Below are 17,085 nucleotides of genomic sequence, written 5' to 3' on the forward strand. Positions count from 1 at the left end.
CACATGCACCACCACCACCACCACCACCACCACCACCACAGTCAAATAGAGATAATGTCATTTCGTAAACTAACCTAACCTGACTTGACCTGACCACTACACCACCACCACCACCACCACCACCACCACCACCACCACTACCACTGCCACAGCCAAACACTCCCAATATCGTTTCATAAACAAACTTAACCTAACCTAACTTGACTATTACACCACCATCACCACCACCACCAGACAGAACCAATATTATCATTTCATAAACTAACCTAACCACTATAACCCGCACCACCACCGCCACCACCACCAGTAGGCATTGATCACACGCACCACCACCACCACCACCACCACCACCTCAGCCAGACAGAACCAATATCATTTCACGCATATTGATCTGCCAGCCTTCCAATTGACGGCTCTTGTCTCCCCGCCTGTGTTTATGAACCTTCAGGAGGCTTTAGTCCCTAAGTCCCTTCGCTCCTGAGTTCCCACGTAAGCTCCTGAGTCCCTGGGTTGATGGGGCGCCCCTAGTGCAGCCCCTGAGAAAGGTGACGCGGTTTTTTTCGGCTTTTTTTTTTTCTTTTTTTTTTCCTGACAAAGCGATAGAATAGTGAAATGAAAGGAGTGTGAGGGGAAAAAAAGAAAAAGATATGTGTATGTTTATTTATTTTTATTTATTTATATTTTTTTTTTTCTTATGAGGAATAGTTGACATTAATTATGGTTGATTTCATCATATTTCATTTTCTATATATATTTTTTTTATTTTCATTTTTTCATATCTTTGCCTTTTTTTCTTTCTTGTAGAATGAAAAGATGACACGCCAAAAATGTATTATTATTATTACTATTATTATTATTATTATTATTATTATTATTATTATTATTATTATTATTATTATTATTATTTTTATTATTATTATTATTTTGTATTAATCATCTTTATAATCGTCTTTGTCTTCCTTTCCTGAATAAACTTGATAACCAGAGAGAGAGAGAGAGAGAGAGAGAGAGAGAGAGAGAGAGAGAGAGAGAGAGAGAGAGAGAGAGAGAGAGAGAGAGAGAGACGAAACAACATGAAGGACCCAAATATAAACTAATTCTTCAAGTGTAGCATTCCTTTACCAACGCTCATGTTCACAATCCACCTTACCTCCTCCTCCTCCTCTTCCTCCTCCTCCTCTTCCTCCTTCTCCTACTCCTCCTCCTCCTCCTCCTCCTCCTCCTCCTCCTCCTCCTCCTCCTCCTCCTCCTCCTCCTCCTCCTCCTCCTCCTCCTCCTCCTCCTCCTCTTCCAGGCACACACGTCTTGCCTCCCTTGCAAAATCCGTGGCCTCGTCTTTCCAATACTTTCATGTCAAAACAGACGGGATTCTTCTTTTCTTCTTCTTCTTTATTCTTATTCTTTCTTCTTTCCTCTTTCTCTGGTATAATTGGGGGAAAATTGTCGCTGTTCTTTTGTTTGTTATTATTGTTATTGCTGTTTTCTTTTCGTATATGTGTGTTTTTTATTGTTTTTTTTTTCAATTTATTTATTTTTTTACAGTTATCAAAATTCCTGTCATCCTCACTACCTTTATTTCTTTACTTCTTTATTTTTTACTTCTTCAGTTGTTTTTCTCTCCTTCAGTCAACGAAAAATACCTAAAAGAAAAAAAAATATATATATATAAATAAATAAAATAAATACTATAACCACATTTTCGTACATAAATTTTCCTCTTTACTTTTCTTCCTTAGTCTTTTCTTCTGCAGTTTCTTTCCTCTCTTCCTTCGTTCCTTAGCTCTCTTCCTTCCTTCCTTCCTTCCTTCCTTCCTTCCTTCCTTTCTTCCTGTCTTTCTAGTTAACCAAAAAATAAACAAAAAATAATAGGAAGCATAAAACAGAATAAAAAAAAAAAACTGTACCCACATCTTCGTAAATAATTCTTCCACCTTTTGACAAGTGTTGCCTTAATTTCCTGCCGCCACGAAAAAGACGTGTATTAAATTTTACAACGTGACTGAGGGAAATTCCATGTGTAGGTGGCCATCTTTTTTCCCTCCCTCCCTCCCTCCCTCTCTCCTTCTCACTCTCTCGTGTGTCTTCATTCTCAGCGTTCCTAAAAAAAAAAAAAAAAAAGGAGCAAAAAGATGACGTTTTTTTTTTTTTTAGTTTATGTGAAGCAGGTGTGTTTCTTTCCCTCGTTCCTGTGTCTTCTTCCCCCTCCTTCCCTCTCTACGGGGTTTTTATGACATTTTTTACCCCTTTTTATGTTTCCCCAAGCCTGTTTCTCATCGCTTATGTGTGTGTGTGTGGGTGGGTGGGTGGCTGGGTGGATGTGGGGTGTACGTGTGTGTATGGTACTTTCTGTCTTCCTTTCCTTTCTCTCTCTTCCTTCGTTTCTTAGTTCCTTTCTTTCTTCCTTCGTTTATTCGTTCGTTTGTCCCTTTTTTCTTTCTTTCTTCGTTAGTTCGTTCTTTTCTTCCTTCCTTTCTTTTTATCTTTCCATCCCTTCCTCCTTCCTTCCCTCCTTCATTAATTCACTCATTCGTTCTTTTGTTCCTTCCTTCCTTCCATCCATCCTTCCTTTCTTCCTTTCTCTCCTTACCCTTTGTTTCTTTCCCAATTGTTAAACCCCAAAAAGGAAAAAATACAAACATAAGCAGGTTTAACTTTAAGAACACCGTATAAATGAATGAATAAATGAATAATGTACCCAGAAAATAAATACCGTGATGAACACAGATGATGAAAAATACAACAGTTCATTAGTGTGGCATTGAAATACATAAAGTCCTCATAAATAAACACAATACGTTGACTTTTACTTGCATATGCATGAATGATACATCGGAAGGACGGACGGACGGACACACACACACACACACACACACACACACACACACACACACACACACACACACACACACACACACACACACACACACACACACACCTCCTTTTCATCACGACACAAACGCACGATTAGATTTTCTTCATTAACAACGGCACACCAAACAAGATCTTTTTGCCGACCCGCGGAATTCAGGGCCTAGTGTTTTGGATTTATTGATTACTCGTGCACCGGTAAAGTCAACAGCGTCTGGACACTTCACTGGGCGTCCGTGGCGAGTGGCCGCGAGTAGAGGAGAGTGGAGGGGAAGTGGAGGCGAGTGGCAGGAAGTTCCCAAGTAAACAACAACGTACTCATGAAATTTTGTCATGTAATCTCTCCTCTCTCTCTCTCTCTCCTCTCTCTCTCTCTCTCTCTCTCTCTCTCTCTCTCTCTCTCTCTCTCTCTCTCTCTCTCTCTTTCCGTTTAGCTTTTGTTTTGCACCAAAGTGCTGAAACAAAACCGATTTTTTTTTTTTTTCAGCAGCATAGAGAGAAAAAAGGTTTGGAGAGTCAAAAATGTTTAATTTTTGGTTGCATGCACATCGCACATTTACCTGAAACTGAAAAAAAAGGAATAAATAATTGCGTTATGGTCGAAACTGAAACAATGCGAGATTTTCATTCATGTTCTGAAAAGAACATAAATGATAAAAGCTATGGATATGAAAAATTATTTAACTTTTGAAGTAAATGTCATTATTATTCTACTCTTTTTTCCGATGATGTTTTTGCCACGCGCGGCCGACACTTCTTTTGTTTAATATAGTTAAAATAAGTTAAATATAGTTTTGTTCAGTTTAACTTTCTTTCAACGAGTTCTTGTTTTCTTTTTTTTTTTTCAGTAAAACTAATATTTCTTTTTTTCATAATTTTAGTAAAGTGTAGCGTGTTTAGTTTAGCTTAGATGAATGGAGCATTGTTTAGTTTACCTTTGTTTGGTTTCCTCTCGTGATCTTTCAACTTTTTTTTTTTTCCGTAGTTTAGTGTAGTTTAGTTTAGTTTAATTTAGATTACTTAAATGTTGTTTACGTGTTACCCCGGATGTTCCAGTTGAGCCACGGGGTAAGGCACATCACCAACAACAGACGGAGGCCAGTGGGACGCTGTTCGCTGCTCCACTCGCTGTGTTATTCATACTTTAGCCTTCTCTCGTGATTTGACACCCCAGTACTGCTGCAGTCTCGCTCCTGTAGCCTCACGATCCTCACGCTAAGACCCCAAGATGAAACGAGGCTCAGAGGAGAAAACCCGCCGGGGAATAATGAAGGAGGAACGCTGAATAAACACACTGATTTGACACGCCATTCACGTTGTTCCCTTTGGGGAGGAATGTTAAATGAAGGCTTTCTTTTGACTACTAGTGATTCTCTCCCTCTCATATTCTCTCTCTCTCTCTCTCTCTCTCTCTCTCTCTCTCTCTCTCTCTGGTAAGGTGGCCCGCGACTGTTATTTTCAGTGGGAGAAGTAGCGCTTTTCCATAACTCCATTCTGCGCCACATGACCTCGTTTCTGACATGACTACATCTATTACCACTCTCTCTCTCTCTCTCTCTCTCTCTCTCTCTCTCTCTCTCTCTCTCTCTCTCTCTCTTTCTCTCTCTCTATGCATGTCACCGTCGCGTGTCTCTCGTGCCTCTAGGAGTAAGTCACTTCGCACAATGGATCGTTTCGCCACAACACCCAAATTTGCACTGGTCTTTTTTTTTCCCCCCCCTTCCTCTTCTCCTTTTCAAGTTTGCATGTGCTGACGCGCTTATTCTTCCGCCTCACGCACCTACACACACACACACACACACACACACACACACACACACACAACACACACTCACACACACACACACACACACACACACACACACACACACACACACACACACGTACGTACCACTCCATCTGCACTACCACTCAAAACGTGTCAGTGAGATGCAAAATTTTAAAACTAGTATTCCTGTTATTTCTGCTGTTATTGGATCCATCAAGGGCGAAATAACAGTGACATCCCGCGACCTTTGCGAAGTGGCCAGCGCTGCACTCTTTCCTCCACAGCAAACGTCAAGGGAGTGTTGAAAATGAGAGTTGGAAATGAAGAATACTGTAATAAGATGAATGAGTACAAATTGTAAAGTATTAAAGTTTTAAAGTTTGATAGACGAGAGAGAGAGAGAGAGAGAGAGAGAGAGAGAGAGAGAGAGAGAGAGAGAGAGAGAGAGAGAGAGAGGGGATAATAGATGTAGTTATGTCAGAAACGAGGTCATATAGCGCAGGATAGAGCAATGGGAAAGCGCTACCTCTTCTACTTAAAATAACTGACGTAGCCAGCTTAACAGAGAGAGAGAGAGAGAGAGAGAGAGAGAGAGAGAGAGAGATCATAACCCATATTTATACTGAAAAAACAATTTCCAAAGATTTTTTATCAATTTGAACACGAAATGCAGATGAAACCAGACGTGAAGAAAAAAGAGAATTAAAAAAGAAAACCTCATTATCGCCCCAAAAATCCCATTACAAAACTTTAGATTAAACGAAGCGAAAGAAAACGGGAGGAGAGGAACGTGCACTACATCATTTTAAGGTGAGAGATGAAGAAGGCAAATGAGAAAGAAGGGAAGAAGTTATCGTGATTCAAATTAGTGTTTCTCTCCTTCTTTCCTTCAGCTGTCTCTTTCCACCCTTCCTTCCTTCCTTCCTTCCTTCCTTCCTTCCTTCTTCTTTTCGTTCCTTATGTCTCGTTATCTACCATTTTTCCTTTCTTTTATTCCATGTACTTATTTTGTCTTCTTTGCTTTCTATCTTATTTTTCCACTTACTTTTGGTCTCCTTTACCCATTTTCACTTCTTTCCTTCCTCCACCTCTTCCTTGCTTCCCTCCTTAATTACTTTTATTTTCCTTATTTCTTCTTATTTTCCTTTTCCTTATTTTCCTTTTCCTTACTTTCCCCACTTCCTTACTCCTTGTCTCTTGTTCCCAGCTTCCCTCCTCCCTTCCTCCTTTCCTTCCTTCTTTCTAATCCATATTTTAACATCCCGTTCTCTTTATTTCCTCCTTTCTTCCTTTCTTCTCTCCTCCCTTCATTCCTTCCTTCTTTCCTGCCTTCGTTCCTCAATTTGACCTTCCCTTTCTCTATTATTCACTTGTCTTTTTTTATTTTCTCAGTTTCTTTCTGTCTTCTGTCCTTTTGTCTTCTGTCTTATCTCATCCTTTCTTCCTTCCTTCCTTCCTTCCTTCCTTCCTTCCTTCCTTCCTTCCTTCCTTCCTTCCCGGACGAGCAATGGCGCCGTAAGAAACACAAAGTAACTTATGAACATTGGAATTCTTTCTCGGCGCGGCAAACTTTTGAAGACAAGTGTTAAGAGTGGGCATTATCAACCCCAGGAAGCTGTAAAGTGCTGATTGGAAGTGGTAGTAGTAGTAGTAGTAGTAGTAGTAGTAGTAGTAGTAGTAGCAGTAGTAGTTAATCGACTTGGTTCTTGTGCTAATGGTGGTGGAGGTATTTGTGTGTAATTGTAATGGTGGTGGTGGTGGTGGTGGTGGTGGTGGTGGTGGTGACTCGAGTGTTTGCTGGTGGTGGTTTTTTTTTTTTTTATTCTCTCTCTCTCTCTCTCTCTCTCTCTCTCTCTCTCTCTCTCTCTCTCTCTCTCTCTCTCTCTCTCTCTCTCTCTCTGAAAAAACGCCTATTATATACATTTTCCATTTTCCTAACCATATTACGTGAGACAGACAGACAGACAGACAGACAGACAGACAGACAGACAAAAAAAATGAACTCACACTATTAAGACAATACTAATAAAACTCAAATTCCCAGCGGAAAAAAGAAGAAATCGGCTTAGTATACATAATAAATAAAGGTCAGAATATTAACGTACACGCCTCATGTCATTTTCACACCCTATGTATAGATACACTGAATATTTTACTTATATAACATTTCCTGGCCAAAATGTTAACAAATGTCACAATTTCCCTATCCTCTCCCCTCAGTCTACGTATGGACACGTTAATTTCCCCTTTCGCTTCCCTTTTCCTAATTTCTGTATCGTATTTCAAATCAGATTCTGAAACCATACTTTCCTCAGTGGCTGGGACGTAAAGGACGGCGAGGAGGGCAGGAAGCGAAGGGTACATGATGGGGGGAGGATGTTACGAGCAAAGGGATTGAATGTGAGACAGGAGGTATGTAGAAGGGGTGAGAAAAAGGAGCTTGCAAGATGAGGAGGGTGTGGTGAAAGACATGAAGGTGTGAAGGAGAAAAGAGAAGAGGTAGTTTGAGTTATGTGAAGCGAGGAGGGAACGATAGGAGTGAGGAACGAATGAAAAGGAGTTGGCATGCTGGGAAATGGGTGATGATGGTTGGATGGGGTGAAGGAATGAAGGAAGGAGAAACTAACTCAATAACGACAGGGAAGTGACAGGTGACGGAAAGGAGAGGATAGAAAGAGGAAAGGGAAGAAGAAACTAACAGAATAGAGGAAAGGAAGTGACAAATGACAGAAAGGAGAGGAGAGAAAGAAGAGAGGGAAAAGGAAGAAATTAATTAAATAGAGAAAAGGGAGTGATGGAGGACGGGAAGGACTGAAGGAGAGAAAGAGATAAATTACAGAAGAGAGAGAGAAAAGGACGACAGGAAGAGAGAGGATGAACTAAGAAAGGAAAGGGAAAGAATAAAAAGAGAAACAGACGATATGAAAGAAATATAGAAGACTGAATAAAGGAAAGAAAGAAAAAGAACGTAAGAAGAGAGAAACGAAAATTAAAGAAAGGAAAAGAAGGGAACAGAAGACTGAAGAGAGAGATAAAAGTTAAATAACAAAGAAAACAGGAGAAACATACGAAAAGCAAAAAGGAAGAAGCATAATGGATTGAAATAAAACGAAAGGAAAGAAAACGAGGATAAGGACAACGGAATAAAAAGAAAAGTGGAAGGGTAACTTATAAAAAAAAAAAAACCTTCGTTGCGGAAAATGTATACCGAATTGAAAAAAAAAAAAAAAAAGACAGAAAACGACAATAAGGACGGTAGATTAAAAAGAAAACGTGGAGGGGGTAACTCGTATAAAAATAAGCAAAAAAAATAAAGAAACACGTAGTTATGAAGTTCACACATTTGGTGGATCAATGTTGTGTGTGTGGGGGGAGGAATTTTGGTGGTGATGGTGGTGAATGTGGTGATGACGAGGCGACGGCGAGGATGGAATGGAATGAACGCGGTGATGATGGAGCGGAAATGATGATGGTGGTGATGGAGGACGAGTGGACACGATGGTGATGGTGATGGTGATGGCGATTTTGCAGTTAGCGGAGTGATGGTGAACTGGGTGAAATAATATTATACGTGTTAGTTGCCGTCACTGAAGGACGCTAAAAATTGAAAAATAAATGTGTAAATGAATTGATTTTTATAAGAATAAGTTAAAAAAAAATGGGAAAAAAAGCTGAAAAGATGCATTGAAGCACAGGCAAGATTAAAAGTACTACTGTATATAAATAAGTTTAAATAAGGTAAGATAAAAATGCAAATAGTTTTTAAAAAGTGAAAAAGGGATATATTGAAAGACAGAGATAAAATAAATATGTATACAAATAAACAAAATCAAATAAGATAAGACAAAAACTAAAGAAAAGGTAAACAAGCTTAAAAAAGAACACATTGAAATTAGAGGATATATATTTTTAGAAGTCAGTTAAAAAAAAAAAAAAAATAGGTATTCATCTTTACCAAATTCACAAAAAAATGATTAACAATTAACCAAAAATTAAACAAAAAAAAGAATAAAACTGCTAATAATCAATTTTTCAGGCCTCAAGTCACCAGGTAATCGAAGTTTTAGGTCGTTAGATCAATTTTTGGATCTCAGTCCACCAGGTCACGTTTTTTTAGGTCCAGGTCACCAAATAATCAAATTCCCAGGTATACTAGTCCCCCAGGTAATCACGTCACCAGGCACTCCAGTCACCAGGTAATACTTTTAAGGTCTCAAATCACCAGGTAATCAGAATTTCATATATCAGGTCACTAGGTCGTTTTTTTTTTTTTTTTTTTTTTTTTTTTTTTTAGGCATTTTAGTCCCGAGGCAATCAGATCAAGTGATTAAGTAATGAAGTCACCAGGTAATCGTGTTTTTAGGCCTCAGGTCATTAGGTAATCAGGTAATCATGTCTGAGATCACCAAGTCAGTTTTCCAAGTCTCCGGTCATCAAAAAATCAAGTTCCTAGGTAATCAGGTCACCAGATAATCGTTTTCTTTTATTTATTTATTTTTTTTTTTATTTCAAGTCACCAGGTAATCAGAATTTTGTCTAAAGTTACGAGTTCACCAAATATTCTCAGGTATTGTAGTCGCAGGTAATCAGGTTCAGGTGTCAAGTTACCAGGCATTCGAGTCACCAAGTAAGTTTCCAAGTTTCAGATCACTCAAGTTTTAAGCCTCAAGTCACCAGGGTCAAGTGTTTAGGTCCAGGTCACCAAGTACTCCCAGGTATTGTAGCCGCATGTAATCAGGTCACCAGCAGGTCAGCATCGGGTCTTCAGGTGTGGGATTAAAGGTGCGTTGCGTTACCTGTGGCGTCATTATCAATTACCGGTTATGGGAGGATGCGGCAGTCCTGGCTCCCATATTAATTAATAGACGTATTAACCCTTATTGGTGTCCATTTATCAGCGTAACCATTATTGTAATTGGTGCGATTAATTGACGGAAAGATTTATTTTGTCCTGTTTAGTTCCCCGATGCTTCACACCTGCCCGCGGAATGTTAATAGTGAGGATAGTGAGAGTGGGGATGATAGTGATAATAGTGAGGATTGCGATAGGGATAGTAATAAAGATGGTATTAGTGATTTGTTTATCCTGTTTAGTTTTCCTCACTACTAACTATTAATGGTAATGATAGTGATGGTGATAATAGGAATGATAGTGACAATAGTGATCAGGATAATGGTGATAATGATAGTAGTAGTAGTAATAGTCTGGCGGAGATTAACAGTTGTGGAATATTTATAGTGATGATGATGGTAATGATAATGGTGGCAATGAAAGTAACGGTAGTAGTAGTAGTAGTAGTAGTAGTAGTAGTAGTAGTAGTAGTAGTAGTAGCAGTAGTAGTAGTAGTAATTGATGTGCTAATAATGGTAAAAGTAATCGATATGTTTCTATGTAAATTAATGTTCGATATTAATGGGTTATTCTTATTTCATTACCGATTGATAACAACCAAGGAGAAATACTATAACTTTCATTCATGCTACCACATGTCCAAAGATAGAGAAAAACACACACACAAAAAAAAAAACTTTAAACTTTCCTAAGGTACCCGTGGCATCTCAATGAATACAAACACCTACACATCAACGTTCAGCATGGCCACTCCTCTCTCCGTTTGAACTTTTGACCACTGCTCTCTTTCCTGCTGCGAGGGGGAAAGTATCATTTATCCAGTACCAGATCCACATACATAAAAGATAGATGAATAGATAAAGGTACCCGCAGCATATACTCAGAATACAAGTAGCCACGCATAAACATTCCTGCCACTTCTCTCTTTCTTACAACGAGGAAGGAAAGTATCAGTTGTCCACTAGCAGACTCACACACATATAAATAAGTAAACATCTCGTAACACCTTAATTCTGAACACAAGTAGCTTCGCATGAACGTCCCGCCCACTCCTCTCTTTCTTACAGTGCGGGAGAAAAGTATCAGTTGTCCACGGAGAGATTCACGGCGACAGATAAGAAAGGTAGAGACAAATTGACTAAAGGAAGGGAAGGAAGGGGAGTGAGGGTGGCCGGCTCAGCGTCGCGATCAGAGGGGACTTGGAGCGGCGGTTTAAAAAAAAATAGAAATAATGTCTTTGGGAACTAAGGGGAGCCCGGACCAACCCTCGGTTGTAATCATGTTCACCAGAGTTTTTCCTCCCTTTCCTCCTTCAGTTTAGATTACAGGAGACAATTTGTTGGGACTCGCGTTCAGTTCCCTGGAGTGTTTGCGTGTTTATGTGTAAGAGAATTAGATGAAACAGCAGATTCCGCTTCTTTACGCCAGCTTTTTCTCGCGTACTTTTGTTGAGGGGACGTCAATAACTTAATTCCCTCTCCCTTGTGTGTTGTGTCTTCGTGCGTGGCGGAAAAAGCGGAGCGAGGAGCGGGAGGAGCGAGGCGAGAAGCAGGACGAGGAACAATGAAGGAGGTTTGTATTCTATGTAAAACGCTTTGCTCTCTCACCACGACTATTTTCAAAGGCCACAGAGATTATTACCCGAGTTCTCAAGAGTATTTTTCACGATATTAATATAGAAACCTTGTTAATCTGTCACTAGAACCACAAAAAACACCATTAAAAACACGTGCAATTTCAACTAGAGCCTTTTGAAAAGTAGTGGAGATGCGGGGAGAAGTGTTTCAGAATACGGTCCGGGGAGCGAGGCAGGGAGCGGGGCAAGGGCAGGGTATTTTGCGAGTATGATGTGTTGTGTCGAGACGGAGCGGTGAGTCTCGGTTTTTTGTCCTGCAATCATTGTTTGTGGTGCATGGGGGACACTTGATTACGGAGAGAAAGAGAGAGAGAGAGGAGAGAGAGAGAGAGAGAGAGAGAGAGAGAGAGAGAGAGAGAGAGAGAGAGAGAGAGAGAGAAGAGGGGAGGGGGAAACGAAGGAGAAAGCACAATGATAGAGACAAACAAGCTAAAAGAACGACGGAAACACCCAAATATATAAAAACACAGACAGATAAACAAATAGACAGACAGACAGATCAACAAACAGAGAGACAGAAAGACATAAAAAAGACATAGAAACAAAGCACAAACACTGCTACAAACAAAACGTACTCGCAAACAGACAGACAGATAAGAGAAAAATTATTTACCGGTTAATGATATTTGATCCCTAGTCTGTCTGTCCTCGTGTCCTCGCTGATGATGATGATGATGGCTGATCCTCTGCGTGTGACTCCCAATGCTTCCAATGTTCCGGTTCGAGTCTCAAATGATCCTTGTTCTTTTCTATTTCACGCGTTTCTTACTTGTCCGTCTCTATTTTCTTGCCTCTCTCTCTCTCTCTCTCTCTCTCTCTCTCTCTCTCTCTCTCTCTCTCTCTCTCTCTCTCTCTCTCTCTCTCTCTCTCTCTCTCTCTCTCTGTTATTTTCTTATTTTATCGTCTGCTATGAATGCGATTGGTTTCGGGGTTCGTCTTAAGGAATCAGGATTTTTTTTTTCTCTCTCTCTCTTTTCACGATGTTCTTTTGTCACTTTCCAGTTTCATTCCTTAGATCACATGTGTATTTTTCTTGTGTCCTGTACCGGCTACTACATCTCTTCCCTTTCCACCCCTGCCCCCCTCTCCTCCCTTTCTCTCTGTCTTCTTTTTCGTTCTTTCCTTAACTTTCCAAACCTTTAAGCTTGCACTGTCTGCCTGAACACGAATAACTTTTCCCTTTCCTCTTCTTTCTCTCTCCTTTCCTTCTTTTCTTTGTCTTTCTATTTTAGTTACATCACGAGCGGGGGAAAATTACGGACTTATCCCTGAAAGTTTGTAATCCTCAGCACTTCAGCTCCCGTCCCGCGGCTCCCGGATATTGATGGGGGAATAACAACACTTAAAGCCGACTGCGGGAGGCATTAGCGCTGCCCCTCGGTGCCTCCTGCCTCTCCTTGGTGCTTCCCTCGGCGGACACAGGCACAACAGAGGGGGGTAGGACGCTGGCGAGGACATGGTGAGGCCAGCTGAGGTGTTGTGATGATGATAAATGGGGAACGCAGGAATGAAGTAGAGGGAAATGTTAGTGTGGTTGTGTTCACGTGAGTTTTCGTTTTTTTTTTTTTTTTGATGTTTCGTTTCTGTTTTTTTTTCTATTTTTGTTTTTTCTTCAATTTTTTTTTTATCGATCCTTAGTGAACTTAATACTGAATACTGTACTGTGAGTTTGTTAAGCGCGGATGTCTTCACGTGAGTTTTTTTTTTTTTTTTTTTTTTTTTTTTTTTTTTTTTTTGCGTTTTCTATACCTCTGTTTTTTCCTTCAGTATTTTTTTTTTCTTCTAATCGCTCAAAAATGAAGTGAAATCGTATTGTTTTCTTCGCGCTCTTATCGGTGTGTCGCATTACCACTGGCTGTGCATGCACGCGGTGCTCAGTTCACGTGACTTGCATTATCTTGGTAGCTCAGCCTCCCAGTCAGTCCAAGTAGAGTTATCACACACACTTCGTTCCCCGGCGGTCTCGTGAACGCCTCTCTTCGTCGGGTATTTGGCAACGTGACGCCACAGGTGTGCACGTCCATCATGTCACATCATTTCAGGCTCATTAATCTTTTCTTCTTTAAAGGTAAGAGTATATGAGTACACTTCGCCCCTCACAGCCTTGCCGAGCTCACAGTGTGTGAGCTCGGCTCATACACTGACACACGAACACACACACAAGGGACGGAGTACCTGTGGGAGGACGAGACTCAGGATGAAGGGAGTCACGTGGCGCCGCGGGAGTCTAACAGGTCATGGGGGAGGCTGGGAGCCTTGCGCAGTTTGTCACAATGAACGGCATTAAAACTTCCCGCCTCGCTTTTGACGCCTTCCTCAGTAGCGACTGCCCCCACGCGCTACTCACCACGCAAACTCCCTTAGAACTTTCCCCGTTGATCAGCGAAGCCAGACGGGACAAGAACACGCCACGCTACAACTGGATAACCGGAGCGACATGTGAGCGACACCGAGAACGAAGAAGCACGCGAGAACACCGAAGTCTCCCCTTGAGCTCGCGGTGGAGTCCCCAGTGGGCGGGGCCGTGGAGGCGCCGCCGGGTGGTTGTGTGTGGACGGCGCGGAGCCCAGCCAGTGACTACCTCCACCTCCACCACCACCACTGCCTCACAACAATAGCGAGTCGCTCCCTTACGTCCCAGCCACTCATATTGTCTATAAAAAGATGCACGCCACGGCCGCCTCGCCACGATGCCGCCCCGGAGGTATTCCTGGGGACGTTATGAATGTGTGCGCGCGTGTGAGAGAGGAGAGAGAGGAGAGAGAGAGAGAGAGAGAGAGAGAGAGAGAGAGAGAGAGAGAGAGAGGCTAACGTGAGCGAGAGCGTTAATAAAACACGTGCGTGACTGAAACCTCTTGCAAAAAACATGGAATCCTAACTAACGACGAGAGAGAGAGAGAGAGAGGAGAGAGGAGAGAGAGAGAGAGAGAGGAGAGAGAGAGAGAGACGCGGTTCACGAGCAACACGCTTCACTACTTTTTAATGCAAGAGTCACAGAATTCAAACCCTCCTCCTCCTTCGGGATTAGTCGGGAATAAGCGGACGGCGAGACTTACACGCGGATCTGTGCTGCCTCAAAGACCTCGGCGGGACGGAGATCAAGTTGGCTAAAGGCTGTTCCGGCGCGAGGAGAAACCAGTGCCTACCAACCAGTAACCTACCAACCAGGGCCTACCAACCAACCAACGCCTACCTACCAGTGCCCAACAGACCCTGACGCAGCATTCAAGCCGTCATTCCTGCTAACAAACTCCAGATTTCCAGCCTTGCATCTCTCCTCCCGGGTGGCGCTGGTGGTAGGCGAGTAGGGAAGACTAAGAAGGAAGCACTGCAGACTCTCAGAATGTTGGCGTCGAGTATAAAGTCAGATTACTGGGATTTATGTTGATGAGGGAAATTCGCTACGTAAGTTGAGGGAGTTGGGGGAGTGGTAGGACCTCAATCTCTCGTCCGTCCTCGCGTGGGTCTCGCTAAGATATCTGATCCCGCACTACTTCAAAGGGAGCGAAAGAGCAAGTCAAAGCACACGCGGGTTGAGACTTGCAGGCAAATTCGAGGGGTTAAATTTTTTTTTGGAATGAGTTTACGAGGAATGAGGCGCGGGGACGTGTTGTGTGTGTGTGTGTGTGTGTGTGTGTGTGTGTGTGTGTGTGTGTGTGTGTGTGTGTGTGTGTGTGTGTGTGTGTGTCTGTGTGTGTCCTTTTCCCCTCTTTTCTTCTTCCCCTTTTTTTTTATTTCCTCTCCTCTGATCCGTCTCACATCTGGTTCATCTTCTCCTCCTCCTCCTCCTCCTCCTCCTCCTCCTCCTCGGGTGAGAGGGAAATGGATACTTTTGTAGATGAGATGCTGACCTGACTCTCTCTCTCTCTCTCTCTCTCTCTCTCTCTCTCTCTCTCTCTCTCTCTCTCTCTCTCTCTCTCTCTCTCTCTCTCTCTCTCTCTCTCTCTCTCTCTCTCTCTCTCTCTCTCTCTCTCCAAGAACAGATTCGTTTGTTTACATTCCGTATGGCTGAGGGAGAGGGGACTGCGGGAGAGAAAGAGGAAGTAAAGAGAGAGAGCGAGAGAGAGAGAGAGAGGAGAGAGAGAGAGAGAGAGAGAGAGAGAGAGGAGAGAGAGAGAGAGAGAGAGAGAGAGAGAGAGAGAGAAGTAAGGCAGGGAGGAGATAAAGAACAGGGAGCCTCAGGTGTGGGTCTTACCTGCCTCGCTTCACCTTATTTCCTTCCATTTTCCCCTCAATTTGTGTTACCTTTACCTGAGTTTACCTGCGCGTTACCTGTCTCGTGTTACCTCCAGGTGTTTTATGTTGATTGTGTGTGTGTTTGTCTGTCTGTCTGTCTGTCCTGTCTGTCTGTCTGTCTCTCGTGTTTCGATGTTTTAATGCAGTTTGATTTTTTCGTCGTTGCTTTTCGTCTTTTGTCTTCTCTTTTAACTTATTCCCTCTTTTTTTGTATATTTTCTCTCCCTCTATCTTCCCTTGCCTCTTTTATTCTCCTCTCCCTTTGCCTTCTCTTCCCCTTCCCTCTATTTCTTACGTACTTGCCTTATCTTGCTTTTGTTTCATATCCTTTTCTTCTCTTCCTTTCTTTTTCTCTTCTTTCCATCTACCTCCTCTCTTTATATTCCTACCCTTCCCTTCTCTCCCTTCTCTTCCTCTTCCTTCCCTCTATCTCCCTTCATCTATATTTTGTCCTTCCCTCCCCTCAGTCTTCCTCGTTTATATTCCCTTCCATTCTCTCCCTCTTCCTTCCCTCTTCTTCCCGTCCCTTTCTTGCCATTTCAGTACACTTCCTTACCATTCCCTTCCTCTTCTCTTCCTCTTCCTTCTTTCTACCTCTCTTCTCTATACTTCCTTTTTTTTTGTTTTCCTCGTCTATATCCTTCGCTTCTCTCCCTCTCCTTCCTCTTCTCCCTCCTTTACGTTCCCAAACTCGCTGCGGCAATAAGTCAGCCACGGTATTTCAGGTAGCCATTCCAGCCCCATAGGGCAACCAGAAGGGGAGGAAGGAGCCTGAAGCAATGAACCACCACCACAACTCCTCGACTCCGCTCCGAAGCTCCGAAGTATCGAGTCTCCTCATTCCCCTCGGGAGCAACAAGTGCTTAGAAAGGCAAGAGAGAGAGAGAGAGAGAGAGAGAGAGAGAGAGAGAGAGAGAGAGAGAGGGAAGTTGATGGGGTTCTTTTATTGGAATGGTGAGGGGTGCGGTGATGGGGAGGACAGTGGTAAGGGTTTCAGGACTTCAGGGCTTCGGGGAGGAAATGAAGCAGCTGTGAGATTAATGAACCGCGTCACGAGAGGAACTCATGAGGGGAAGCACTCGAGGGGATGCATAGCTGAGGGGAGGTAAGGTGACGGAGGTGAAATGAGGTGTGCTGGAGGAGGCTGCGTGTGAGGGCTACTGTAGAGGAGGAGGAGCAGGAGGAGGAGGAGGAGGAGGAGGAGGAGGAGAAGGTGGTGGAAGAGAAGAGGAGAATTAGGATGAGGAGTCTGTGTCAAGAACATTCCCCGTGATTAGAGTTTTCTTAGCTCAAGTTTTTTTTTTCTTTTTTTTTTTCTTCCTTTTCTTCTTACTTTTATTTGCCTTTTTTTTTATTCCGTTTCCCCTTTATTCACTCACCTTCCATATAGTAATCTTTCTTTTTTTCAGTTTTCTTATTCTTTTATTCCTATTTTTCATTTCTTCTTTCCGTCCGACCTTCCTTCCTTCCCTTCATTTTCTTCGTCTCCTCTTTAAATATTTACATCAATTCCTTTCTTAACACTCTCCAAACATACCAATCTTCCTCCTCCTCCTCCTCCTCCTCCTCCTCCTCCTCCTCCTACTCCTAAACTCCACCCAAGAGAACTGACGAGGAGGAAGCGAAAGAAAAGTAAAAAGGAAGAGGACGGCTGGATCATGAGACATCTGTTACACCTCTCACTCATTACGAATCTTAATTAAGAGCAGCAAGACGCTACACTGT

At 42.3% G+C, this 17,085-nt stretch overlaps 1 protein-coding gene across 2 annotated transcripts in view; it reads right to left on the reverse strand.

Moving 5' to 3' along the window:
- The window catches only part of LOC135114835 (hemicentin-1-like), an 83,770-nt gene extending 70,023 nt beyond the window's left edge, over window positions 1-13,747 (reverse strand). The window contains exon 1 of one of the 2 annotated variants that reach the window (XM_064030961.1): window positions 11,738-13,747. The gene's annotated coding sequence lies outside the window, so the exon portion shown is untranslated. The remainder of the gene's footprint in view (window positions 1-11,737) is intronic. The other variant, XM_064030960.1, reaches the window with a different exon arrangement.
- Between the last annotated feature and the right edge of the window lie 3,338 nt (window positions 13,748-17,085).

This window comes from Scylla paramamosain, chromosome 28 (assembly GCF_035594125.1).
Source record: "Scylla paramamosain isolate STU-SP2022 chromosome 28, ASM3559412v1, whole genome shotgun sequence".
Classification (NCBI taxonomy): Eukaryota; Metazoa; Arthropoda; class Malacostraca; order Decapoda; family Portunidae; genus Scylla; species Scylla paramamosain.